The sequence below is a fragment of the Lygodium microphyllum genome, chromosome 5 (genome assembly GCF_053477565.2).
Source record: "Lygodium microphyllum isolate KBCC chromosome 5, Lygodium_microphyllum_v1.1.10, whole genome shotgun sequence".
In the NCBI taxonomy this organism is placed as follows: domain Eukaryota; kingdom Viridiplantae; phylum Streptophyta; class Polypodiopsida; order Schizaeales; family Lygodiaceae; genus Lygodium; species Lygodium microphyllum.
In genome coordinates this window covers 45,605,628-45,632,687 of record NC_141139.1, presented here as the reverse complement: position 1 = coordinate 45,632,687, position 27,060 = coordinate 45,605,628, and the positions used below count along the sequence as shown (strand labels likewise).

Sequence of the window (27,060 nt, the reverse complement as noted above, 5' to 3'; positions counted from 1 at the left end):
CCAGAACGAACTACCTCCATTCCCAAAAAATAAGACAACAAACCAAGGTCTATCATTTCAAATGTAGCTTTAAGCTTAGCCTTAATTTCCGCTATGGCAACAGAATCTGTACCTGTGATGAGTAAGTCATCAACATATAGCAGAATATAGCTAATCGCCTCTAGAGTGGATCGAACATATAAGTTCGGGTCATAAGGGGTAGAATGGTATCCATGAGTCTATAAGAACTCATCCATTCTATGTAACCAAGACCGCGGCGCTTGCTTCACCCCATAAAGAGCTTTCTGCAAGCGGAATACCGTATCCCTAGGGTTCCCTGAGGAAAAGCCGATGGTTGCTCCACATAGACTTCCTCCTTTAAGTATCCGTTCAGGAAGGCACTCTTGACATCCATCTGATGTATCGGCCAGCCGTGGTGAGCGGCGAGCACGAGTAGCAACCGAAAGGAAGTCAACCGTGCAGTAGAGGCAAAGGTCTCTTCATAATCAATGCCGTGCTTTTGTCGAAACCCTTGCACTACAAGGCGAGCCTTGTATCTGTCTAAAGTCCCATCAGCTTTTAGCTTTGTTCGAAAAATCCACTTTGTCCCAATGACTCTCTTGTGGCTCGGACGATCCACCAATGTCCAAGTCTCATTTCAGTCAATACTCTCTAGCTCCCTTTCCATGGCCTCTCACCATTGAGGGTACTGAAGAGCCTCCTGCTAGGTATTCGGCTCAGAATGCGCTATGTAATCAGTTGTAAACAGCGATGCAAATGATGCCTAAGGAGCAAGCCGAGCAGATCTTCTAGGTCCCTCCGGAGTGGAATCTAGTGGTAGGATCCCCGAATCCCACATGGTCTCGCAAAGTAGGCCTGAGAGGTAAAGAAACTGCAGAAATGTCAGAAGAGGAAAGTAGACCAGGCTCAGTAGGCACGATCTCTGATGATGTGAAAGAAGGAAGCGGATCGGAATCCGAAGAAGAAGACTGCACAATATCCCTCTCATCAAAGACGACATCCCACCTAACGATCACCTTGTTTGTCCGAGGATCGAACAAATGATAGGCTTTCGCTTCAGAGGAATATCCCACAAAAATAAGGAGATCAACTCGGGGAGTAAGCTTTCCTATCTTGTCATCGTTGGGTATCATACGTGCAAACACACGCCTGAAGCTAGCTCGAGATGTCTGTAAAGCCTGTTAGCTCGGAAGCAGCACTGTACCCCATTTCCTCAACAGTCTACACATAGAGCTGAGGAGCCTCTTAGATTGATTCACATTGATCTTTGTGGGCCGACATCTCCTACTGCTTTGAACATCGCGCTATACTTCTTTTTTATAGTGGATGATCATTCTCGACACATGTGGGTGTACTTCCTCAAGCATAAGTCAAATGCTTTCACATATTTTTCTGCTTGGGTGTTGTTGGTTAATAACCAGACTGGTCATCGTGTTGGGGGCATAAGGAGTAATAGCGGTGGTGAGTTTATCTCCCACAAGTTTTCTGAGTTTCTACAGAAGCATGGCATTTCTCGCCAGCTCACCTCTACCAACTCTTCCTCTCAAAATGGAGTCGTAGAGCATAGGAACCACAGAGTCATGGAAATGGCACGCTCTATGCTGTTCGCAGCAGAGCTTCCTGAGCGCCTTTGAGTCGAGGCTGTTAACACTTCGGTGTACATCCTCAACCGGTGTCCGACTGCGGCTATTCCTCAGAAGACAAACACAGGAGTTCGAGGTTCAATATTCATTCGCTACATAGTGTGTTTGCTGCATGAGCATCGTATTATTAGTAGTCATATCATTTCGTTTATTTACTGTGTTCATTGTCTCTGAGTTAATCTAACCCTAACCCTAACCCTAACTGTACTCTTTTTATCAATCTGTGCTTTGTCGTATGGTTTCTGTTTATGTTTCTGTGTTAGGGTATTTTTCTTTACATGGTATCAGAGCAGGGGTAATGAGCTCAAGAGTGTGTCATACTCCGAACGGATCCTGAATCGCAACAAGGTAACCTCCGAATATCGAATACCAGCAAACACAGCAGTGAGAAGCTGGATTTGATATAGACAGTAGTGAGGAGAGAGAAAGACTAAAAACGGAGCCTGCACAAGAGAGAGACTGAAAACGCAGACAGGAAGCCTACAGGAGAGAGAAAGACTAAAAACGGAGCCTGCAAGAGAGAAAAAAGACTACAGCAACTGCAAACAGGAGAGAGAAAACTATCAAGGCGGCAGCTAGAGCCTACAATCGCCGCAGTTTGCTGGTGTGGCAGGCTGTACGACAAAAGTGCAGATGAACAGCAGTTAGTCGCCAGGCAGAAACAGCAGCAATCAGCGTGTGGAGGGCTGGAAACAAACGCCAGACTATAGAAAACAATGATGGACATCAAGGGCTGAGATGTCCTCTGTGACCGGGGTGTGGGCAGCAAGCTGGTAACACCTGAAACCTGCAAAAACGAGATTGTGAAAGAGTGGAGGGCAGCCTTAGGGTTTTGGCCAAAATAAGTCTAAAATAAGCATGTTTTAGAGTTGTTTCAGTGGCTAAGTGCATTTCTTAGCATAGCAGACCTTCCCGCAAATTCTTCAGTTCTCAAGTCTCCCTTTGCGAGACCCGTTACTTTGCTGGTACCAGTAGACTATGCAGGATTCGAGGATCCTACCACCAGATTCCACACCAGAGGGACCTAGAAGATTTGCCCGGCTTGCTCCTCAAGTATCATTTGCGTCATTGTTTACAGCTGATTACATAGCACATTCTGAGCCGAATACATGGCAGGAGACTCTTCAGCACCCTCAATGGCGAGCGGCCATGGAGAAGGAGCTCGAGAGTATTGACCGAAATGAGACTTAAGACATAGAAGGATCGTTTGAGCCACAAGAAAGTCATATGGACAAAGTGGATTTTTAGAACTAAGCTAAAAGCTGATGGGACTTTAGACAAGTGCAAGGCTCGCCTTGTAGTGCAAGGGTTTCGACAAAAGCATGGCATTGATTATGAAGAGACCTTTGCCCCTACTACACGGTTAACTTTCTTTTGGTTGCTACTCGCGTTAGCCACTCACCATGGTTAGTCGATACATCAGATGGATGTCAAGAGTGCCTTCCTAAATGGTTTTCTCAAGGAAGAGATCTATGTGGAGGAGCCACCAGGCCTTCCTTCTAGAAACCCGAGCCATAAAGTATTTCACTTGCATAAAGCTCTTTATGGGCTAAAGCAAGCGCCGCGGTCTTGGTTCCATAGAATGGATGAGTTCTTATGTAGGAACTGATTAGGCACGGAGATCTGGACAGACTGTCCTACGCGCAGTAAGAGCCAGAGAGAGTGAGAGAGGGCAGAGTAGAGAGTGAACACATTTTCAGGTACAATGATGACAGTGTACCTTTAGGTTTTTAGATAGATATATATGTGTAAGTGCAAGTGCTAAGGGTGTGTTCACACCCGAGCACATTTAAAAGGCACGAGGTCTTTATTCCCAACTACCTCCCACCTAAAGGCAATGTGTCTTAAGAGTAGAAAAGAATCAGCTAAGTCTAGGTATGTACAAAGCTAAAATACATATATCTATCCAACTCCCATCATCTGTCGGCAATGAGCACTCTGACTATCACAATGGAGAACAGGTAACTCTATGATACCAAGCTCTCCCACCAGACGTGAAAGCCATAAAGCCTCCTTGCATGCCTCAGTGTAGACAATACAACACACTTTGTAGCCTCGAGATCCAAGAGACTACTCCTGTGAAAGTAAACACATACCCAGAAGTGGACTTCCTACAGTCTGCATGACCAACATAGTCTACATCCGTAAAGACAACAACAGATGCCTTCTGCTTTCCAAAGTAGATACACAACTCCTTTATGCCTTTGAGGTATCTCATAATACCTTTCACTACATCCCAATGCTTCTTGCCAAGGGTTGCCATGTATTTGTTAACCACTCCCACTGCAAGGGCAATGTCAGGACATGTAGCAACCATAGCATACATCAAACTGCCAACAGCTGAAGCATATAGTATCTTAGCCATTTCAGCCTTCTCATCATCAAATATAGGGTTGTCCTCTGCACTAAGTTTCACATATGGAGGCAATGAAACCCCAATTGTTTTCCCCCCCTCCATATTGAAACGCTGCAAAACATTGAAGATATACTCCTACTGAGATAGATAGAGTAAGCCTTTTGATCTATCTCTGAGTATTCGCATGCCAAGAATGTGATTTGCATCACCAAGATCCTTCGTGTCAAAGCTGCCATGAAGACTTTGCTTCAATGAATCCAAGGCATGAGTATCCCTACCAACAATTAGCATGTCATCAACATACAAAACCAAGATAATAAGACTGTCATCTGCTGCCTTCTTGGTGTACAAGCAATGATCCACTTAACTTCTATGAAATCCTTGGGACTGCATGAATGTATCAAACTTATAATACCATTCTCTTGGTGCTTGTTTCAGCCCATAGAAACTCCTTTTGAGTTTACATACCATTTTTTCTTTCCCTTGTTTAACAAATTGTCACGAGGACATGAAAATTTGATGCTTTGCTTATGTTTAATTGACATTTGATTAAAGGATTAATCAAATGTGCAATTAAAAGATGCACATGTGTTGCACATGTGAGGTGCAAGCTACTTTTTCACAATTGAAGGCTGAAGGACCCTGTGAAAAAGATAGGTGTCAAAGGCAAAAGTTGTAACAAGTTATACTTGTTAGATTCTAGGTGAATTTTGGTGTCAATTTGCCCCTAGGACCATTAATTGGCCATTAAGTGTCAGTGGTGACACTAGGGACTAGGCATTAATTAATGGATTAATGCTTGTCCAAGGGTCAATTAATGCATGGGACCACGTTGGGTTGCAAATGGCCTAGCCAATTAATTTTTGGATGGGCAAGGTCAATTTTCTAGGCATGGATTAAGAGCTGAATTAATTTTCAGAATTAATTAATTAAATAGCTGAAATTTGCTGAAAATGGATTAAGAAAGCTGCCACTTGGCAAAACTTTCCCATGCAAGTGGGCGAAAGGCTAAATAGGGCTGAAGGGAGAGGAAAATCTCGTTTTTTCATTTTGGAGCTGTTGGAAAAAGATGTTGGACTATTGCTGCCAGTTTTTGGGGCCAATTCCCAGCCATTGGAGAGCATTTTGGTAATGGAGATTGCATATTCTTGACCTTGGGAAGCAGCAATTTGTGGGGGAAAGGCTAAATAGGGCTGAAGGGAGAGGGAAATCTCGTTTTTTCATTTTGGAGCTGTTGGAAAGAGGTGTTGGACTGTTGTTGCCAGTTTTTGGGGCCAATTCCCAGCCATTGGAGACCATTTTGGTGACGGAGATTGCATATTCTTGACCTTGGGAAGCTGACAATTGCTGCTAATGCACTTTCTCCTGGAGATCACAGTCTTTGATGCTCCTATTGTTGTTGGTGCATCTGTTTGGGGCTGGTACAGCAGGGCAGCAGCTGATTTTGATCAGTTATTCACGACAAATCTCAGAATTCTCTCTCTCTACAGCATTCTCTCATCTCCTTCAGCCTATACTCAGCCATCATCAGCAATTCTTAGCCATTTGGAGGAGATTTCAGCCATTTTTTGTGGGCTGATCTGTAATTTCTGCAGTAAACCCTAATTTACAGCAAAAATTAGGGTCTAGCAGCCACCTTGGGATCCGTGCTAGAGATTGAAGGCTCCAGGGACTGAAATCAACAGCTGATAATTGAAGATTATCAAGGGATTTCAGGAGCCAGCCCATCCCAAATTGATTTGGGGCAGCATTTGGCCAGCCAAGGGTCAAATTGGAGAAGAAGTCCTGGGTGAATCAAGGGGCAAATGACCCAAAAGGCTTGCTGGTCATTTACGACAGCAAGAGCAATTGGTTAGCAAGAGGAGATTGAAGAATCTCGAGTTGTACTCCTTCCAATTGAATGAAAGCTAAAGAAATACCGCAAGGGGTGCCAATTTGGGGCCAACAGGGAGTCTACTGTCCAAGAATGTTATTTTATGTGCATTTATTTATTGCTATAATTAACTCTTAAATCAGGTTATCACCACCCATTCCAAGAAGGATGGCTGGTTTCACAAACCCTTCAGGCTGTTGCATATATATGTCTTCATGAACATCACCATGTAAAAACGCAGTCTTTACATCCATCTGTATGAGCTCCATATCCTCAACTGCAACCAAGCCCAAAATGGTTCTCAATGTAGTCACCTTGACTACAGGAGAGAAAATCTCATCAAAGTCATTTCCATGCTCCTGCATATACCCTTCTGCAACCAATCTTGCTTTGTACTTTGGTGGGGAACCAGAAGTGACCATCTTGTAAACCCATTTGCATGGAAGGGTTTTCTGCCCTTTAGGAAACTGCACCAAGTCCTAAGTGCCATTTTTTTCAAGAGATTCCATCTCTGACAGCATGGCTTTATACCATTTCTTGTTGTCCTATCTGTCCATTGCTTCCTTGAAGCAAGACGGTTCACCACAGTATGTCAACATGACATAATCAGCCACATTAATTGCACCAAGAACAAACCTGTCAGGTTGTCTAGTAGCCCTAGACGATCTCCTAACCCAATGGTCATTGTTTGCTGGCTGTTCCTGCAAATTTCCATTTTCAGCATGCTGTCCTGGCATTTCAGCCTGCAAATCAGCATTAACAGCTTGCTGACCTGGCTGTTCCTGCACATGTAATGGCTCATTTTCATGGGCAATAGCTGGCTGATCATTTCCTACATCTACAGGTTCGTTTACAACAGGTATTTGCTGCTGTACAGCGGGCACATTTTGCTATCCAAAAGGTATTTCTTCCCGGAATACAACCCTATGGACCTCCTCAGTCTTTTCGGGCTGTTTGTGCATGTGATCTTCCAAGAAGATAACGTCATTGCTGCATACTACTTTCCATTTCTCGAGATTCCACCACAATCTATACCCCATTTCAACCTCGTCACCATATCCTAGGAAAATGCATTTGCAAGACTTTGGCTCAAGTTTGCTACCTTTTTCTTTACAAATGTGCACAAAAGCCTCATAGCCAAACACTTTCAGATGAGCATATGAAGGTGGCTTGCCCGACCACGATTCTTGGAAAACTCCCCCCCCCCCAAAGACCTGTTTGGTGACCAATTAATTAAGTGAATGGCTGTCATAACAGCCTCCGCCCAAAAACCATGGGGTAATGCAGTATGAGACAGCATCGTACGGACCTTATCCTGTATGGTCCGATTCATACGCTTTGCAACTCCATTTTGGGGCGGATTATGAGGAGCAGTGAGGTCCCTCTTTATCCCTTTGCTGTCAAAAAATGCCTAAAAGGCCTTAGACATATTCCCCACCATTGTCAGAGCGAAGACACTTAAGTGTCTTATCTATCTGATTTTCAGCCAATGCCAAGAATTTTTTAAACTTATCAAGCACTTCATCCTTGCTACGAATGGGATAAACCTATACCTTGCGTGTAGCATCATCGACAAAGGTGACAATATTTCTTTCCCCCTAAAGATAATCCTAGCATTTGACATACATCCGAATGCACTAACTCTAGAGGAGAAGATTTCAAAGAAAGAGACTTTTTGTGAGAAGTCTATGCATGTTTGCCATAAATGCAATGATCACAATGCTCAAAATCAGCATAACGAAGACAAGGCAAGTAACCCAAACGAGAAAGCACTTTCATTCATGTTTGACTCATGTGTCCCAACCGGCCATGCCACAAAGAAACGCTTGGCTGCTCGGTCACGACAACAACGTAGTCACGCACACTAGATACATGAAGTGGATACAAAGTATCACTCTTGCAACCTTTGGTAATAACCCTAGATTCCTTACAAATCTTCTATTTTCCATCACCAAAGGTGATATGAAAACCATCATCATCTAGCAGTCCTGTGCTAATCAAGCTCTTCTTGAGCTAAGGTACATACCGTACATACTAAAGTGTAAAGACAGAACCATGTTGAAACTGTAACTGCACACTGCCAATACCTGTAATCTCACATGCATAGTTGTCCCCAAGATGGACAACACCATATCGACCCCCTGTATAGGCGGAAAACCACTCACGATGAGGGGTGACATGAAAGGAAGCACCTGAATCAAGAATCCAGGTATGCGTGTTATCATCTGTATCTGCAAGAAAAGCATGTGTACCAAAGTGTGAACAGACAAAGAGTACATCACTCCCATTGTCACTGTCATAAGTGACTACATTCACCTCTTCAATTTTTACACTGCTCTTCTTAGGTTGACTGTCCTTCTCTTCCTTGCTATCATCTGTCTTCTTGCCTTTTCCTTTCTCTTTCTTCCATTTGCAGCAGTCACATTCACCTCTTCAATTTTTACACTGCTCTTCTTAGGTTGACTGTCCTTCTTCTCTTCCTTGCTATCATCTGTCTTCTTGCCTTTTCCTTGCTCTTTCTTCCATTTGCAACACTTACGTTTAAAGTGACCCTTCTTGCAACGATGATGGCATTCAACATCTTTGCCACGTGATTGCCTTTTCCTTGCTCTTTCTTCCATTTGCAACACTTACGTTTAAAGTGACCCTTCTTGCAACGATGATGGCATTCAACATCTTTGCCACGTGATTTACTGCGTCCCTTGCCATCATATTTGCCCTTTTGCTGTGATCTGCCCCTAGTATGCAAAGCACTGGAAGACTTACTGGATGCATTGTTCTGCCAATTCATCTCTTCCATAAGTAGAGCACTCTCTACATCAGCATACAAAAGGATTACATTAGAATTGCTCATAGCAGTCCTAAATGTATCCCAACTCTCTGGTAGAGTGCAAAGCAAGAAAGTAGCCTTAAATTCCTCATCAATCATGAACTTCAAGGCCACCAGCTGGCTGAAAATGGAGTTAAACTCACTCAACTGAGTAGACATTGCTATACCCTCTTTCATACGCAAATCCATAAGCTTTTTCAGCCAATACACTTAGCTTGCAGCACTCTTTTGTGCATACAGTTCTTCCAGTCTAGTCCATATAGCATATGCAGAATCCAAACCTTCAATGTTGAAGAGCAAGGCATCAGAAATCGATAGCTCTATGGTTGAGCATGCAAGCTCATTTAACTCATCCCAATCGTCCTGATCCATGTCCGCGGGCTTTGTCCCTTTGGTTTTGATCGGCTTTGCTTGCTTCTTTTATAATAGGATATTGTAGCACTGCTTTTGCCAAACTGCAAAATTATGTGCGCCTTCCAGCTTCTTTAAGTGCATCAAATTACTGCTGTCATTACTGCCAGCCATGATTTTCAGCCCAAATGTGACCAAAAAATCAGCAAATGCAGGCCCAAAATATCACCCAAGTGACCAAGTTACAAACAAGTACCAATCAGCAATAAATGACCACGCAAAAGCACAGATTTCAGATCTGTAATTAAATTTTCAGAAGCACCAAACCATGTGCTACAGCATTATCCAACTGATTACAGCTGTTCCAAGGGCATGTGCATCACATTACATGAGGAATTCCAAAATTTCAGCTGCAATTTATGTTGTACACGTACCCACGGGCATAAAATTTGACACAAACGGTCAAAAAGCCCCAAAATTTTGAGCTCAAAGCATCAAACATACATCTGCATTTCCTCTATCATGCACAGGATAGGCCAGTTTTGCCAAAATAGAGCAATTTCAGCAAAACCCCCAGATTTTACCAAGTGTTGATGTCCCAATTGCACGGAATTCAACCTGCATGTACATAAAATGCACAAATGCTGCACAGATTTTGCCCAAACTACAAAAGCCCCAAATTGCACGCGGTCCAATGTGCATCAATGTCAAGAAATTGGGTAAATTTCAGCCCAATTTGCGCATATACATGAAAAGCCCCAAATGTCGAGGACAAAAAGTCACAAATTCTTGCAATTTCTGAGACAAATTTGCTTGTCTTGCATCACAATCTCCAAATCTGGGAAAAGCCCCAAATTTTATGGGTCCAATGTCAAGAAATTTCACTCAAATGAGCAAAATTTCAATAATTGTGGCGAAATTCCCAATTCAAATGCGCACAATGTCTGCAATTTTTTGACACAAATGCCTCAATTTTGCATGAACAGTACTCAGTCTGGAGAAGCCCCAAATTTCTGGGCCAAGATTGCACAGATTTGGCCCTTTTGTGCCTAGCACACAAAACCTCGTCAGTGGGTAAAAGAAATTTCAAAAAAAAAGATTGAAATTTTCAGAAAATTCTGACGGATCTGTTGACCCGCCAGGCGTCACGTGACTGACGGCCTGCTGCAGTTGCCGTCAGCAGAAGTCATCCCGCCCTGCCTGTTGCCTATCACGCGTCACGTCATCAGCGCCCGCTGCAGTCGCCATTAGCAGAAGTCGTCCTACCCTGCCTGTCGCCCACTGGTCATCAATGCAACAATAAAGTTGCTGTCACAAGGCTGTAGCGCTGGACACAAAGTCCAGTTGTCTGCAACTACTGCCCGTCACACCTGCTGCTGCCCACTACTGCCCTCTGGTCCACGCTGGACCAGTCGCCTGGTCCTGCCTGTGTCGCTGGTCACCTGCGACTCTTTCCTCTCCTATCTGGCAACAGACACACACTCAACTGTTGTATGTGAGCTGCCTCAGCTGCTGTACATGAGCTGCCTTTGACCTCGGGGAGCGTCCTCTGCGCTCTGATACCAGTTTGTAGGGACTGATTAGGCACGGAGATCTGGACAGACTGTCCTACACGCAATGAGAGCCAAAGAGAGTGAGAGAGAGCAGAGTAGAGAGTGAACACGTTTTCAGGTACAATGACAAGAGTGTACCTTCAGGTTTTTAGATAGATATATATGTGTAAGTACAAATCCTAAGGGTGTGTTCACACCCGAGCACATTTAAAAGGCAGGAGGCCTGTATTCTCAACATCTTATAGACTCATGGATACCATTCTACCCCTTATGACCTGAACTTATATGATCTACTACAAAGGGGGTTAGCTATATCTTGCTATACGTTGACGACTTACTCATCACAGGTTTAAATTTAGTTGCCATAGCAGAAATTAAGGCTAAGCTTAAAGCTACATTTGAAATGGCAGACCTTGGTTTGTTGTCCTATTTTTTGGGGATGGAGGTAGTTCGTTATGGGGGCTGTATTTTTGTGTCACAGCAGAAGCGCGCACTTCAGCTCATGGAACACTACACTACAGATCAGACACGGCCAGTGGCCACACCTCTTGATCCTACTGTCCACTTGTCGAAGGATACCCTAGGACAGCCCTCCGATGACCATACCTATCACTCTGTTGTAGGAAAACTTCTTTGGTTAATTCACACTAGGCCAAATTTAACTTACTCAGTTAGCATACTCAGTCAGTATTTCACAGCACCTAGGATGTCACATTGGATTGCATGTCTTCGTGTGTTGCGTTATTTACGATGTACTTATGCTTATGGCCTGACATATGGTTCTGGTTTATGTTTGCAAGGATACACTGATTCTAATTAGGCAAGAGATCCTAACACCCGACATTTCCATGGCGGCTACCTCTTTACCTTGGGCACAAGCAAGAGACGGTGGCGGCTTCCACGGTGGCAGCTTCCACGGCCGAGGCTGAGTACCGGGCTCTCTTCGATGGCACCACTGAGGCCATCTATCTAAGGAGTTTACTAGCGGCACTTCATTTTTCTTGTCTCTCTCCCACAGTTGTCTACTACGACAACCAGAGTGCCATTGCCCTTGCGAGCAATCCAATCATCACACCCCGTGCGCCGCACATGGGAGTCCACTTTCACTTTTCTCGAGAGCAAGTTGAGCTAGGCACTATTCACCTAGAGTTTGTGCCTTCATCAAATAATTTTGCAGATATTTTAACCAAAGCGGTCAACCGGCCGGTTCTTCAATACTTGCTACCCAAGATCGGTTTGGGTACACCCTCCCTTACTTCCGCTTGATAGGGAGAGGGTGCTTCTCTCTTGCTTTCCCTTCCAGTTTGAGAGGGGACAGCTTCTACTCTTGATAGTAACAGTGATGATGCTTACAATTTTTAGACATTACCTTCATTTATTCTTTTGTTTTGTATTATGGACATTTGTAACTTTATCCGCGCTGTCAAGATGACATGATTGTAAAAGGGCACTTGAATAAATGAACAATTCCCCTGCGAGGGCACTATCCAAGTGGCACCGTTGCATAGCATATTGCATAAGCATGACATCTTGCATCTCCCTTTTGCATTACCCCATGCATTGACATTTTGTTCATGTAGACATGCATCTATGCGCATTTATCCCTCTTCGGTCTTTTGGAGTGGTTGACTCTAGGATCCACCATATTCGTGGCATAACACATGGAAGTTCTCCTATATGCAATTTCCCTACCCTTGCTTGCTTCGCTTGTCTTGCTAAGCCCACCATTATTATCTTTTTTTTTGCCTCCCTATATATTTACCACATGATTGGCATACACACACTTTTATCATCCTTAAGCACTTATCCTAGTTAGTGTGAGGGATTGGCTTACTAGTTTTGTGAATGACTTGGGTTTAAAACTCTCTTTATCTTTCACTATCTGTTACTTAATCAGCCACTGCCCCTATATTACTTATGTATTTTCAAAATACTTTTCAAACAAAAAAACAACAAAAACCAAAACAAAACAAAACAAACAAGTCCATTATTGTCTCCATCCGCCTTCGTAGGCCTTAATAGGCCCTTGGGCAGCCGACGAGCACCCTTGGTCTGATGCCCTGGCCTCTCTGGGGTGATCACTTGGGCTCCCTTGGTAAGATAACCATCACCTCTATAGTCTTGGTAGGCCACTGGGAAGCCGACCTGCACCCTTTGTCCAATGCCCTAGCTGCTTTGGGGTGGAACGCCTTGGGGTAAGTCAAAATTTAGGCTGGCCTACTTTTCTAGCCCTATTTTGGGCTTGAGAGGGGATATTGTACCAAGAAATGCACTTAGCCACTTAAACAGCCCCAAAACATGCTTATTTAGGCTTATTTTAGCCAAAACCCTAAAATGGGGAGTAGATTAAGAGAGTTAAGTGGGAGAGGATCTAAAACTCTAATTTTCTATAAATAGACAATCATCCCTCCACTCTTGTAAAATCTCGTTTTTGCAGATTTCAAGTGTTTTAGCTTGCTACCCACACCCCGTTCGCGAAGGACATCTTAGCCGAAGCTATCCATTGGTGTCTCCATCAGTTGGCGCCTAATTTCCAGCCCTCTTCACGCAATTTGGAGCTGATTCCAATCAAGCGACTGCTGTTTCTATGCAAACCTACTATCATACAACTTGCCACGTCATCACGGTTCTGCTGCCTACGTTTTTAGTCTTTCTCTGTCTTGCAAGCTCTCACCTCTGTTTTTAGTCTCTCTCTCACCTACTACTTGTGTTTTTAGTCTCTCTCTCTCCTCACTACTGTCTACATCAGATCCAACTTCTCATTGCTGTGTTTGAATCCGAAGGCTGCCTTGCTGCGATTCAGGATCCGTTCAGAGTACGACACACTCTCCAGCTCATTACCCTTGCCCTGATCCTTGAGATACAAGAGTTCGAGGTGCAATATTCATTCACTGCATAGTGTGTTTGCTGCATGAGCATCATATATTCAATAGTCATATCACTTCATTCATTCACTGTGTTCATTGTCTCTGAGTTACCCTAACTCTAACTGTGTTCTTTTATCAGTCTATGCTTTGTCATACGGTTTCTGTTTATGTTTTTGTGTTAAGGTATTTCTTTACATAAGACAAGGGAGGTGAAGAAATAGATAGCTCTTGGGAAGCTAGGGATGGACAACAATCATTGTCTCTTAGTGGAGTGGACTGCGGAGCTGATGAAGAGGAAGGAGTTTAATAGTTTCTGTCTCTTGAAGAAGGGGATTGACAAGAAGATGATATCCAACGATCGATGTCTTGTGGTGGCAAAGATTGCAAAACCGCAATTGAAAACCTCCTAGCGCATTGTGGTGGTCTCTGAGAGGTCGTGGCACTTGATGATTCTCCTTTTGCTTGTAAGGAGTTAGTAGTGCACGTCAGATGTGTCTTATTGCCTTGAGAGTAATACTTTGATGGCTCGTGTAGAACGATCTCTGTGGCCCAAAAGGGAGATGTAGCACAAGGAGTGCCTGGTGGTAGAGGCATATACTCTAGTGGTGTTGGAAGCAAAGGTCGAAGTCAATAGTCTTTGGCGATATAATTGTTTTCGCCACAGTAGGAGCGCCCAGTGGATTGTCCGTTAGGAGAAGCCATAGCACCAGAGTGTCTTGGAAAAGGAAGGGTAGGAGGGAGAAGAAGATAAGAATACCTCTCAATGGTGTAGCGGAAATGGGGTAATCAAAAGATATTTCTGCTCTCGTAACCTATCTTTGCCTTCTCCAATGTAGAGGACCTTCTTGGCTCTTTGAGTGCCTCTAGCTCTAATACCATCTAAAAATGATTGCTGTGAAAGAAAGCCAGAGAGACAATAGGGTTTGTGGGGAGAAATATATGTGTGTACAACAAACACTGAGAGAGAAAAACTCAAAAAACGCAAAAGAAGAAAATGATGATGAATGATGAATCACTAAATCATGCTAAATAAATCAGGCAAATATAACAGAGCCAAAGCGCTAAAGATAATTGTGTTGTCCTATCTGAATTAGGTGGCAACACATGTAAGGAATCTGCATAGTAAAGGGAGCGAAATGAAGTCCTTCGACAGTACGATATTGAAGGGAAATGCTCAAGGGTGAAGAAAAGGACAGCTAATTATAGAGGGAGCGAAACACGATCCTTAGGAGCCATCAAAGATGAAGGATATGCTGAAATCTCTCCAAGATGATGCCTACTATCAAGTGGATTGCTGGGCAATCAACTGGAGAAGAAAACACAAGAATATTTGATGAAGATCTCTCTATGTAAGTGGCTGCAGCCACTATGACTTGGGCAATCCTTTAGCGTGAAGAAAACACAAAAACGCAGGTATTTAATGTAGGGCTGATAAAGAGGGTGTAACCTGCTGTAAACGGCATGAACTTGCTACAAGCAAAGCTTGATGATGATGCCAAGTGAGGAATGCTGACGATAGATGATGTAGGTTGCAAAATGCCAGGTGGAGATGGATGCAGAAGCTACGAACCGTAATGTTCTCCTTGCGAGGTGTGAATAGGAGTGGAGAGAATGGAGAAAGGAGAGAAGGATATGGAAGAGACTGAGAGTGTCAAAAGGAATGAATGTGTGGGATAAAGAATGGGAAAAGTCAATGCCATACTTATAGGCATAGACTTTCTTGAGTGATGCCCCAACTATCTGGAGTGGCACCCATTGAAGTCTCTCGAGTGGCACCCCAACTCTCTTGGGTGGTGCCTCGACATTAAATTATGATCCAAATAAAGCCTTTTTGGGGCTGTAAATGGAAACCAAAATAGAAATGGCAGAGAAGAAATGTACCAAATGACTTGGTTTCTCAACATTAATGGCAACTACAGCTAAAGCTAGAGTTGTTAGCCTAGCTTTAGACTATATGATCAGCCATTCAGCCCAAACAATCCCCTACTAGTGTAGTTGTGGGACTCATAAAAAACGTGGGATGGAGAATGAGAATGGGGAATGGGGATATGAATATGCATAGGGATGATCAAACCCATGGAATGGGTGGGTGAGAACGGCATGTAGAAAAATATGTAAGATGTGGATTCTAATACTTAATACATTTGTAAAGATGGTGCTCACAAGGAAAAGTATTTTGGACTTTAACCTCAATATTTTATGTAGCTATCTGATTGGTCATGAAGTGGCCAGGACCAAGGACAAGTATGATTGCATGTGCTAGGGGCAAAGATGATCTTGTAGTGCTAGGGATGTGAAGATATGCTAGGTTTTGCACTGAGGAAACACAATAAGTACGACTATGAGTAAGACACAACTCAAACAAGGACTTGCAAAACTGAAACCCTAAACACAAATCGTAAAATGCAAAATGCAAAAACACAAACACAAACAAAGAAAAAAGAGAGCTCTAAAGTAAATGAATCAATGCTGTAAATGAAGGGAAGAATGTACAAGAATGCCTTTGTGGTTCTGGTCGTCATTAGATTTTGGACAATTATTATTATGTGATCATCAGGAGGAACATGCCTAAATTGGCTAGGCCATTTGCAACCTAGAGTGGCCCCCAACCTCTTAGACTCGCATTAATTAATTAACTAATGCTAGTCTCTAGTATCACTACTGACACTTAATGGCCAAACAACTATCCTAGAGTCCAAACTAGTACCAATTTACCACCAAAGCCCAATTGGCATAACTTATCACAACTTTTGCCTTTGACACCTATTGTATTTTTGGATCCTTGGCCTATTACCATGAAAGGAGCCCTAGATATGTTCTTTAACACCACCAACAGCATTTCTTTGTCTTTAGATGTTTCAGAGGCCATGATCCATGAGTTTCTTAATTTCCTTTCTCTCTCAAAGGAAGATTCAACAAGGAATTCCGAGGGAGCTTATTTTTCTTCTTCAAAGGGGGTCCTCTCTCTTCCTACAATTCTTCACACACCTTATCGACAACCCATGGGGTGGTTTGACATCTCTATGCCACATCCCGCATTTCCTCATCTATTTACTCATTCTCTTTTTACCATTGATATCCAAGATCTACAAGTCCTTCCTAATTCAGGGCTTTGGATGTTTCAACCATGGTTTGGTAACTAGGCCTACATATACCTTCCAACATAGAGTAATAAAGCTTGTGGTTCTCTCCCGAGGTTGAGGTTCAGGTACTATCAGCTCATTATGTCTATTGTTCTTCACTACATGTTACCTTACAAGTGGAACACCGGGATCCTACAATTAATCTTCTTCTCTCTCCTCTTTTTGGCTCCTTTTTTGGCCTAAGAGGGGGTGTGGAGAAACCAAGTCATTCAATACATTTCTTCTCCTTCATTCCTATTTTAATTTCTATTTATAGTCTCAAGAAGGCTTTATTTGGATCATTATTTAGTGTTGGTGCGCCACCCGAGAAACTGAGGTGCCACCTAAGAGACTTCAATTGGCACCACTCAAAGAGAGTTAGCACACTACTCAAGACAATCTATGCCTATAAATACAACACTGACTTCCCCCATTCTTTATCCCACACATTCATTCCTTCTAATACTCTCTTCCATATTATTCTCTTCTTTCTCCATCCTCTCCACTACCATTCACACCCCGCAAGGAGAACATTACAATTCATGGCTTCTATATCCATCTCCACTTGGCATTTTGCAACCTACATCATCTAGAATCAGCCCTTCTCACCTAGCATCATCATCAGGCTTTGTTTACAATAAAGTCAAGCTGTTTACAATAAGTTATACCCTCTTTATCAACCCTCTATCAAAAACCTGCGTTTTTGTGTTTTCTTCACTCTGAAGAACTACCTAGCAATCACATGTCTACAACCACTTTCTCAATGAGATCTTCATCAAATATTCTTGTGTTTTCTTCTCCAATTGGCTGCCCAGCAGTCGCCTTAATAGTAGCCATCATCTTGCAGAGATTTCACCATCTCCATCTCTAATAGCTCCTAAGGATTGTGTTCCGCTTCCTCTACAACTAGCTGTCCTTTCCTTCACCCTTCAACATTCACCTTTGATATCTCCTACTGCCAAAGAATTGCATTCCACTCCCTTCACTATGCAAATTCCCTATAGGTGTTACCACCTAATTTAGACAAGACGATACAGTTATCTTTAGAGCTTCGACTCCACTGTATCAACATTATTAATTTAGCATAATTTAGTGATTCATCATTCTTCATCATCTTCTTTTTCTGCGTTTTTTGAGTTTCTCCTCTCCCTCAATGTTTACCATACACACTATGCTTCTCCTCACAAAGCCTACTATCTCTCTAGCTTGCTCTCACAACAATCATATTTTGGCACTTAACTTAGTCAAACCTTTGAGATTCCTACTTGATCCACCTTTACTTAGTTGTGCTACCTTTGCTTCCTCTATATATACTGGCAAACAAGCATATGTGGGTTAGGCTTTTAAGAAAATTACTTATCTAGATCACACCATCTCAATGTGTCACTGCAATTGCCGAAGGTCTAGATTTCCAAAGTGGATCTAAGGGGAGAGGTCACATAAAAGACCCTTGAGTCCTTTTTTAAAAACTCCTTAACTACCCAATTCTTAGAACCAATCTACACTACAAGACTTGATTGTCCTAACTTTTAGGACATGTTCACACCTATTAACCAAATGGTTAGTAGTCAATGGCCAATGTTGCGAACAGCCTTTCAAGATACCCAAGAATGTAACTACCAAGAACCAATGCAAATTTCAAGTTAAGTGTTATTCTCCACGTACAAGACTTCCTCAGTTGGAACAATGAGTTCACCTTGCCCCATGCATTATTTCAAATGGCTTGCATGGGACATTGATTAAATGCAAATATCTAAAGGTAAACCCAAGTAGAAGATACTTAACTAATTTTCTTCGTGGATTAATTCACAATAATTGGAAGATGGTTTATAGTAAAGGTTTGTGTGCATGGAGTCAAAGTCCTTTGGTATCTTCAAATACATCCACATGGCATCATGGAGCTCACAAGGATTTTCATGAAGGCTAGCAATCATTGACATTTACTTCACTTTACATTCTAACTCCCTTGGACCCCTAGATTATCAATGGATGTGTTAAACATTGGACATTGATTGCTAACAACTTGGTCACCAAAGTAAGTCCATTCCAAAACTTCAAATGATTAAGTGGTCTTCACATAAGAATGTGTCCTAAGGCTATGATTAAGGAGTCTTGTAAAAAGATACCGACTACATGCCATTGTTTTGGTGGTCTGACTTGGTTGCTATCTATCCTCCATGTGTAGAGCTACATGTATTTTCAGCCTTTTGTTCCGATTGCATTAGTTCAAGCATCTTTTCTTCAAATATGCACAATGCAATCATCTTTTCTTCAAATATGCAATCGCATGATCTGGGGCAGTCCCAAGTCCGGTTCCACTTGCTTTCAGCACCCCCTACAGCTCAAGACCAAGTATTCAGGCTGATTGCTATATCTATATTAGACGACCAGCTCTTATCCATAAATAAAGAAAAGCAAATACTGCTTCATGGGGTCATGGAACTTTAGTGGGTATTAAGACCCCATGCAATGTGCCCTCTAAGCCCTACATTCCTTTCAGCTAGTTATCGTAAAATAGTGCTTGGAAGCAAAATAACTAGGCTCGTTGACGAGACAAAGATTCAGCCTTGAGTCTGGTTACACTTGGTACCATTGATATGTAACGAATCTGCGATGGACATGCAGGTCGAAAAGCTGGCTGGCTGTTCTTTTCCCAGGTAAGGCATGTATAGGAGCAAAAGAGTTTAAAGATTTCTCTCTCTTCTCTCTCATGCAGCTTGCAAGGGTTAATCCATGTCTTCCCTCATAGCAAATCTCATTGACAAGACAAAAATAAGAAAAACCCGCTTTGTACATGCATCTGATTCAAGATGCAGAGATTCGTAGAATGCACTTACAGGCTTCCCGATGAGCTCCCTAACGCTTCACATGAGCATCCATGTCCGACATCATGAACAGCGGGTGGCGCTGAAATCTTCCATGCCTGCTGCAACGTTGAAAACATCGCATGCTCTTAACCCTGCGTAGGAGAGACTGGTGAAACCGGTCAAGCCGTCAATATGATCGAGTTTGCCAGAACCCTGTATGACATCGGTTGAAAAACCTGCTGACATCATCAGAAACCTCGGCAGCCTGTCATAAAACGTCCGTCCGGACTCCGAAGTTCCCACTTCCCAGAGCGACAAAATCTCAAAGAAGTTTTTAAACCTGCAGGCCTTCTTATTGCACGTTCACGAGTAGGAGATTATAGGCCTTGGTATGGCGACGTTAAGATGCTGTGCTTACGAATTTTTGCTACATAGATCAAAGCAGGAGAATGCATTGACCTAAGAATTTTTGCACTATAGTGCAGCTTAGGCCAACCCTCAAATCTAAAGGGTTCCCCATAACTTCATTTTGAATATTAAAATTAGAGAGAATCTTCTTATTAATTATAACCTAAAGTTCTAAGAAGGCAATTAGTTATAGCTTAGAGTCTTTAGAAAAGTAATACTAGGAAATTTTCTTTTTTTGAAAATTTGAATGCCCATGTAGGGTAAGGGGGTCAACGGCCCCATATATTGTGATAGCCTCCATCCCATGCATTGTTGCACCCATCTGCAGATCTATGGCAATTAAGGATGGGTTTCATGACATAAATAAGGCCTATCATCGATTGAAAAGGAGCCACGTTCTGTTTGCCCCTCTATAGGTGTAGGGGTGTCACCCATTAGCAAGTCTTCTTCTTCTTTTTTTGAAATGTGGAATGCTTTTCCTTGTCATTTGCTCGATTTGTTACTTTGCAAGGCACCAATATGATTTTTGAGCTTCATGTCATTCATGTCAAACTTTCTATCATCAAAACTATTGAAATTGTCGCTTCCATTGTGTGGTTAAAGGGGCCAAAGTTAGTTGTCACTATATTGGCCCCTTTACCCGAGGAACATTCATGCCCTCGAAGTCTAATTAGTTTCCAAGTATTTAGAAAAGTATTACAATAAAGTTTTCTTGTTTGGAAGTTTTGAAGGCCCATGTATGAGCCTTCATGCCTTTGAAGTCTAATTAGTTATAGTTTGCAGTTATTTGAAGATTAACACAAGGAGAATTTCTCTTCTCGAAATTTGAAGATCCATGTATGAGCAATCATGCCCTTGAAATACATCCTTATGTACTAACTTTTTGGAGTTGAATTCTCAAAATAGGCAGGGTTTTGAGGTTACAATGGACTCTCAAGGCTTCAAATTTCTAGCTTGATATTAATGATTCTAGACAAATTAGTCATCTATGTGTATCTTAAAAAGATGGAAAGGTCCAATGAACAAATTCATGGTCCATGATAGCTTGCATGGGTTGCACATCATACATAATGAGACATGTATTTGGGACGACTTAATCAAGAGTGGTAAGGTCCAACTTGTGACTCTTGGTGTCATAACAAGGACATCAAGCATTCCACCATTTATGAGCAAAGTGTCCAGATGGGGAGCCTTCTTTGAGTAGACAAAGCACTCTACATAACAAGGGCACACTATCGTGTGCAAGAGCATTGCCCTTTTTTTCTATTACATGAGAGAGAGAGAGAGAGAGAGAGAATATACCATTTTTCTTTAAATTTTTTTAAAAAACTTTTCTAACACGAAAAGCAAGATACGGTTCAAGGCTAAGTGGACCACTTAATTGAAGTTAAGAGAGGGTAAATCTTTTGGGACCTGCACCACCTTGTCATCACGCCATTGCATAAGCATATGTCCTAAAGGACAATGCTATCAAAGCACTCCACTTAATCTTTCTAGACCTACTTGAGCAATTTTCTCTGGACCAATCTTCCATTGCCCACAATTTGAGCATTGTAGAACAAATACTCAACTTAAGGGAATTCATCAAGTTTTTTCAATCAATTGAAAAGTGTGAGTGACATGCAAATCATTAGAGTATGCCTTACAAGTTGTAAGGTACAATATTTGATAGTCAATGTTTCATGTTTAGTTTTTGATATTCGTAAAAAGTTAAGATATTTAATTGTCAAGTCTTGAGGCTAGGAAATTGATGATATCCTTGTGTCACTCCATTTTTTCAATATACAACTATCTTTTTTTAAGCTTGGGAATGTTACCATGAAGCAATTTCTAGTTGTTAGATTAGCAATTTATGTTTGGTAGGACAAACCTTTTTCAACTTAAAGTGAAGACCATGCTCAATTTGTGGGTTTGAATCTATATCTATGGGTTATATAATGAGGAAACAAACAAATTATTTAATCATGATAGTGAAATGGTTGAAGTTCTAGTAGCTCCTTAGTCATTTGACCTTCCTAAAAAATTGACAATAAAGGTGAAACTTGTGGATGTCTTTGAACTCTTTTCGAACCATCCAAACCACCCCAAGCAAGTGTTGATGAAGATTGTTAACACTTGTTGGAAAAGGGCTTAAAAAAAATAAATTTGAGGCTTTTCTCTTTCATTGAATGTATAGGATGAGAAGAGGAGATGTGGATACCTTCTTCTCATATGAAAGACCTTGTGTTAGATGGTTGTATACTACATTTGAAGGACATGCACTCTAGCAAAATAGCAAAAAAATGTAAAATGCAAAAAAAATTACAGGACAAGGGGTATCCCTATTTGGGACATGATGAATACTATAAAGTGCAAATTGGACACAAATATAATAATATTCCATTGAACATGATATCAACTTTTAAGTTTAAGGTTGAAATATTATGTGTCCTTTCTATGTTTTGTATAAAAATTTAATATCTATATAATTAAACTACCAAGAGTAATTTAAAAAAATATTCTTGTTTTCGCAAAATTGGATAAAAGGTAATAGGAGAGTATATCCATATAAAAATTATGTAGCACAATGAATATAATTTGAACAAGGAATAGAGAGTGCATAGCAAATAAGTGAAGAACAAAAACTTCTTTAATTTTAAGCATACCTATACAAAAATGGCTTTGTTCACCCTTGCACTTCCAATATGAAGCTTCAATGGTAATTTAGATAGATGATATGCAAGGAGCTTAAGGTTAGTTGGAAGAACTTGGATAGGGTAAAAGATAGATTGGTGATGACTTTGGAAGGGTCTTCCATTTATAGACCAAGAAAGTGATCATGTCAGTTTTTTCCTTCGACCTACCATATTATGAACCTTGCCTAGTTGGCCAATGAACATTTTAGGGAATCCTCTATTTATTGTCAAGTCAGGGGCATTGCCCTTAGATCCCTATTAAGGGGTTTATTGCCCCCCTTGAGACCCCTTAGTTAAGGTTGCTACCAACTTAACTACTCTATCTAACCTAAAGGCTAGACCCACAAAGGTCACCTTTTTGGCATTTGGTCATATAGACCCCATTTGATGTACAAGGGCTCATGCATGGCTCCTTCTCATAATGGGGGCCTTACAACATTGAGCACCATGGATTATTGGTGGTACTTGTCAAGGTGATGCATTGAGTATATCTAATAATCCATGTATATCTTTTGCTTGCATTCTTATCAATATTTTTGTTAAGGCATGGACATCATACCCCTTGTAAAATGAGCTTGATTTCTTTACTTTCAACATGCATTATGACACATATGATTAAGGGTAAATGGCCCTTAAAGCATACAACTTAGCAACCACAACAAAAAGAATGTATATGTAGAGATGTCAAAGAAAACATGGACCCTAGTCATGTTGTTTATTCATTCCTTGTGGTCTTAGTCTTCCTTGAGAGCATGATCCTTTTTAGGGCAACTTGATTAGAACATTTTTAGACTAAAACCATTCTAAGGCAACTTGATTACAACATGAATTTTAAAAAAGAGTTAATGTGCCTTTCTGTGAGAGATTTAAATATTTAAACAATTGAAATTTAGAGACTTGGATATCCTTATGTGACAGTTAAGGGAAAAATTTGCTCCTTTCAATTGATGGTTGGCCATGCATTGTAAGAAGTGTGGCCAACATGAAAAAGGCAAGGTGCAACTTCCAATTGTTGACTTGACTTCATTCAATGTCCCTTATAGCGGCAACTTAGCTAGTTTGTGTGTGTGTGTGTGGTTTGCGAAGAGAGAGGTGTTTGGTTATATAGATACCACTAGTGTGCTATTATTTGACTTATCAAGTCATTGGGTCATACATAGGATATTGCGTAGGGAGTAGTAATCACATGGATCATATATAGGATAGTGTGTAGGGAACAAGCTAGGTAGTAAATTGTTATATAGAGGGATGAGCAATGAGCATTGTTGCCTAAAGCGAAATTCATTACACCTAGCATGTATTATAAGTTCTTTACGTCCACCCTCCCAAGTTAGAATGGATTTTGAAATTCATTAGTCATGTACTTGTGGCATTTCTGGGAGGTGCCTTGTTTGTCAAATCTACCCCTATGAGTAAACATATATTTGATTAAAGCAGCATCACTCATTATTGAAGGAATGACCACTTAAATGCACCAAACAAATTCCCTAAACAAATCAAGGCAAGAACCACACATTCATGCACTTTGCAATTAAAGAATATTCAATTGAGAACTTGGATAGCATGAGCTAGTACTATTAAACATTCTACCAATGTATCTTAGTAGAGCACCTTGTTTAACAACAAATACTTGAGAGGAATACTTGGAATATTTTTGCAAGTCCTTTGTGAAAATTTGAGATAGTTTTTGGGGGAAAAACACACACACACACACACACACACATTAGAAAAGGAGTAATAAAATTGAGATATGTAATGCATAGCTATATTATTTGCTATCTTGTGTTAGAATTGGAGGATTTAGTAACTTTCAAGGGTTCAATGAAGCACTTTGCTATTGAAAGATTGTGTAAATTATTATTTGGAACATAACTTATTGTTATTGGTATAGAATTGTGCCTATATTCACCAATGTGGAAAATAAAACTAAAGAGTATAGACAATTTTAAAAAAGCGACCATGAAAATTATTCACATCATTCAAAAAGATCAACCATCATTGTATTAACAAATACAAGATGATGTAACACATCACAAGTTGATAATCATTGTAGTAATTAACAAGTAGACTTACTATCCCTACCCTTTAACACAAGTTCTTCTCATATTTTGAACATTTAGGCGACTCTCATGCTTATGCTACATATAAGATTCTAACATTTTAAGATATTTCATTCATATTCTCGTAATCACAAAAAGTGCATGATATTGTTGTATAGCCTAACTTTGTTTATCCAAGCTCTTAGCTTCTTTTATGACTTGATTTTTTGAATCTATACATGCGCATATAGGTGAAAACTTGAACCACTTCCAATCTTGCCCTAATGGGAATATTCACTATAAGAATTCTCCACATAGAAAATTACCTTGATAGAGACAACAAACATATTTTATTCTATTTTTCTTCTTCTATTTAAAGCTAATTGTATCCATCCAATTGGTACAAGATCTTTGTATATGCTAATCTTCTCTAGTGCCTTCCTCACTTATTGTACCAATGCTTTGTCTATCTTGTCTTAGTTGACAAATTCATCACAAGTATTCTTCATAATCTTGTTGGTGTAGGAAAATTCACCATAAGTATAATTCAATGATAGACATTACCTTAATAGAGGTATTTTTTAAAAAAACATATATTATTCTCTCTTATTTTTCCTTTTTAAAAGGCTAATCCTGTTTGCCCATTTGTACAAGATCTTCCAATGTCTTCCATCACCTATTGCTACCAATCCTTTAAGGGGTGTGAGGGGACGTTTAAAGAAGAAAGGCCAATGTTGTTTTCCCCCCCTGTTTGAAATGCACTATATAACCATTTTTGCTCCTTGCTTATAGATCATAACATCTTCTCAATTATTCCTCCATCCCAAAAAAGTCTATTACCATTGAGTTTTGGATCTCTCTCCACCTCTTGATTTTTGTTAGGATGTGAATAACCACTAGTAGCATGTACACATACCCTTTCGAGGTAGGAATATATATTCACATGGTCTTAGGATATGAAGGATCACATTAGTACATGTGAAATTTGGGAAGGAGAAAGTATCTTGCCTTGTTCATTTTTTCTTAGTTCTTAAATGGAGATAATGAAGATATGGTTTTCTCTCACTTTTGTATATTATTCTACAAATTTCTTCTTGTTCTATCTTGATATTGTTGTGTTACTCATATTCACTTTATGATCTTGCCTTGTTTTGCCATTTTGGCAGAATGAGGTTGATTCATGAAGACTCTAGTGATGTAAAGATTTTAGATTGGTTTACAATAGTTTGGTGCAATGATTGCCATAAACAATATGATTCAAGTTTTACCTTTCCAAAAGCCTTGCATTATAGTTATAAGTTGCTTTTTCATGGCAAGAAGTTAAAGATTTGATGTTTAAAAAGGTAAGAATTTTGTGTAGATGCCATTTTCACAATTTCTTTGGAAAATTTCTACACGTAAGCAATTTGGATTCTTGTAGCATAAGCTTTGTAGGTTCAAGTGAGCTTCATGTTGTGGTACATTTGCTTGTAATAGTTTAGGTTAGTACATAGTCTGCAAAAACTTTAATAATTCAAGGTTTAATGTAAGGTAAAGTCCAAGTTAAGGAATATTAGATTTGGTTTTTGAGAGAGACTTGTTGAGAAATTGTCCAAGAGATGGTTAGCAGTAGTAGTCATCTCAATAAGTGAAATAGAAGAGGGTGGTTAACAGGTGCCTCACTTGTAAGCAAAAGGCTTGAAGAGTGACTTGGTCTTGATGATTGTGCAATGAGAAAGTATTGATAGAGGGGATAGTTGAGAATAAAAAATCTTGTGTAGCTCTTGATTTTTGCCTTAAAGCAGAGGTAGAGTGAGAAGAATAAGAGGAACAATCCTCGTAACTTGCTTGATAGATGAAGAATGGAGGCTCTCTCCCTGCTATAGGGGATACATACAAGGAAGAGGAGAAGCTTTATGCTCATTTTGTTGAAGATAGAAAGAGGAAACATTGGAAGATGCCAATGTGGGATTTTGAGCTTTGCAAATTGAGAGGAGTTTTGGAGTAGATTAATGATCCATGATTTATGAAAATAGTAAGATGTTGAAAGAAATGTGAGTGAAAGAAGAAATATGAGTCAACAAGTACTCACCAATATTCACCTACAATAGTATCCAAGGACCTTATTCACAATATGTACCATGTGAATGATAATGCCTTGTTTGTTAACAATAGTATCTAGTTGGACAACTAGAGAAGATAATGCTACATTATATTATCATCATTCATAGCTTATTGATGAGCAACATGCCATAAAGGAAGCAAGGGATCATTGAAGTATTAATACAAACTTGCACCACACATTGACTCATGATAGATGCTTATAAAAATTGACAATGCATAGGTCATACAAATTAACATTGATGCACGATTTCTTTTGATTCTAACAATAATCAGGATAAGTTGAAATTTATCAAATTTTCAGAGAAAATTTAGATAGACAAGGCAAAGTGTTGTTTGACAATACCTAAATCTAGATTTCATTCATCAATTTTAGAATAGACAGGGCAATTGAATCATGATTAGGAAATTGACCATTCAATGCTTCAAGTACATG

At 40.5% G+C, this 27,060-nt stretch overlaps 1 protein-coding gene across 3 annotated transcripts in view; it reads right to left on the bottom strand.

The window, feature by feature from the left end:
- Window positions 1-19,891, bottom strand: part of LOC148035759 (uncharacterized) — a 32,728-nt gene extending 12,837 nt beyond the window's left edge. For all 3 annotated transcript variants that reach the window (XM_087677776.1, XM_087677775.1, XM_087677777.1), the window contains exon 1: window positions 19,433-19,891. The gene's annotated coding sequence lies outside the window, so the exon portion shown is untranslated. The remainder of the gene's footprint in view (window positions 1-19,432) is intronic.
- Between the last annotated feature and the right edge of the window lie 7,169 nt (window positions 19,892-27,060).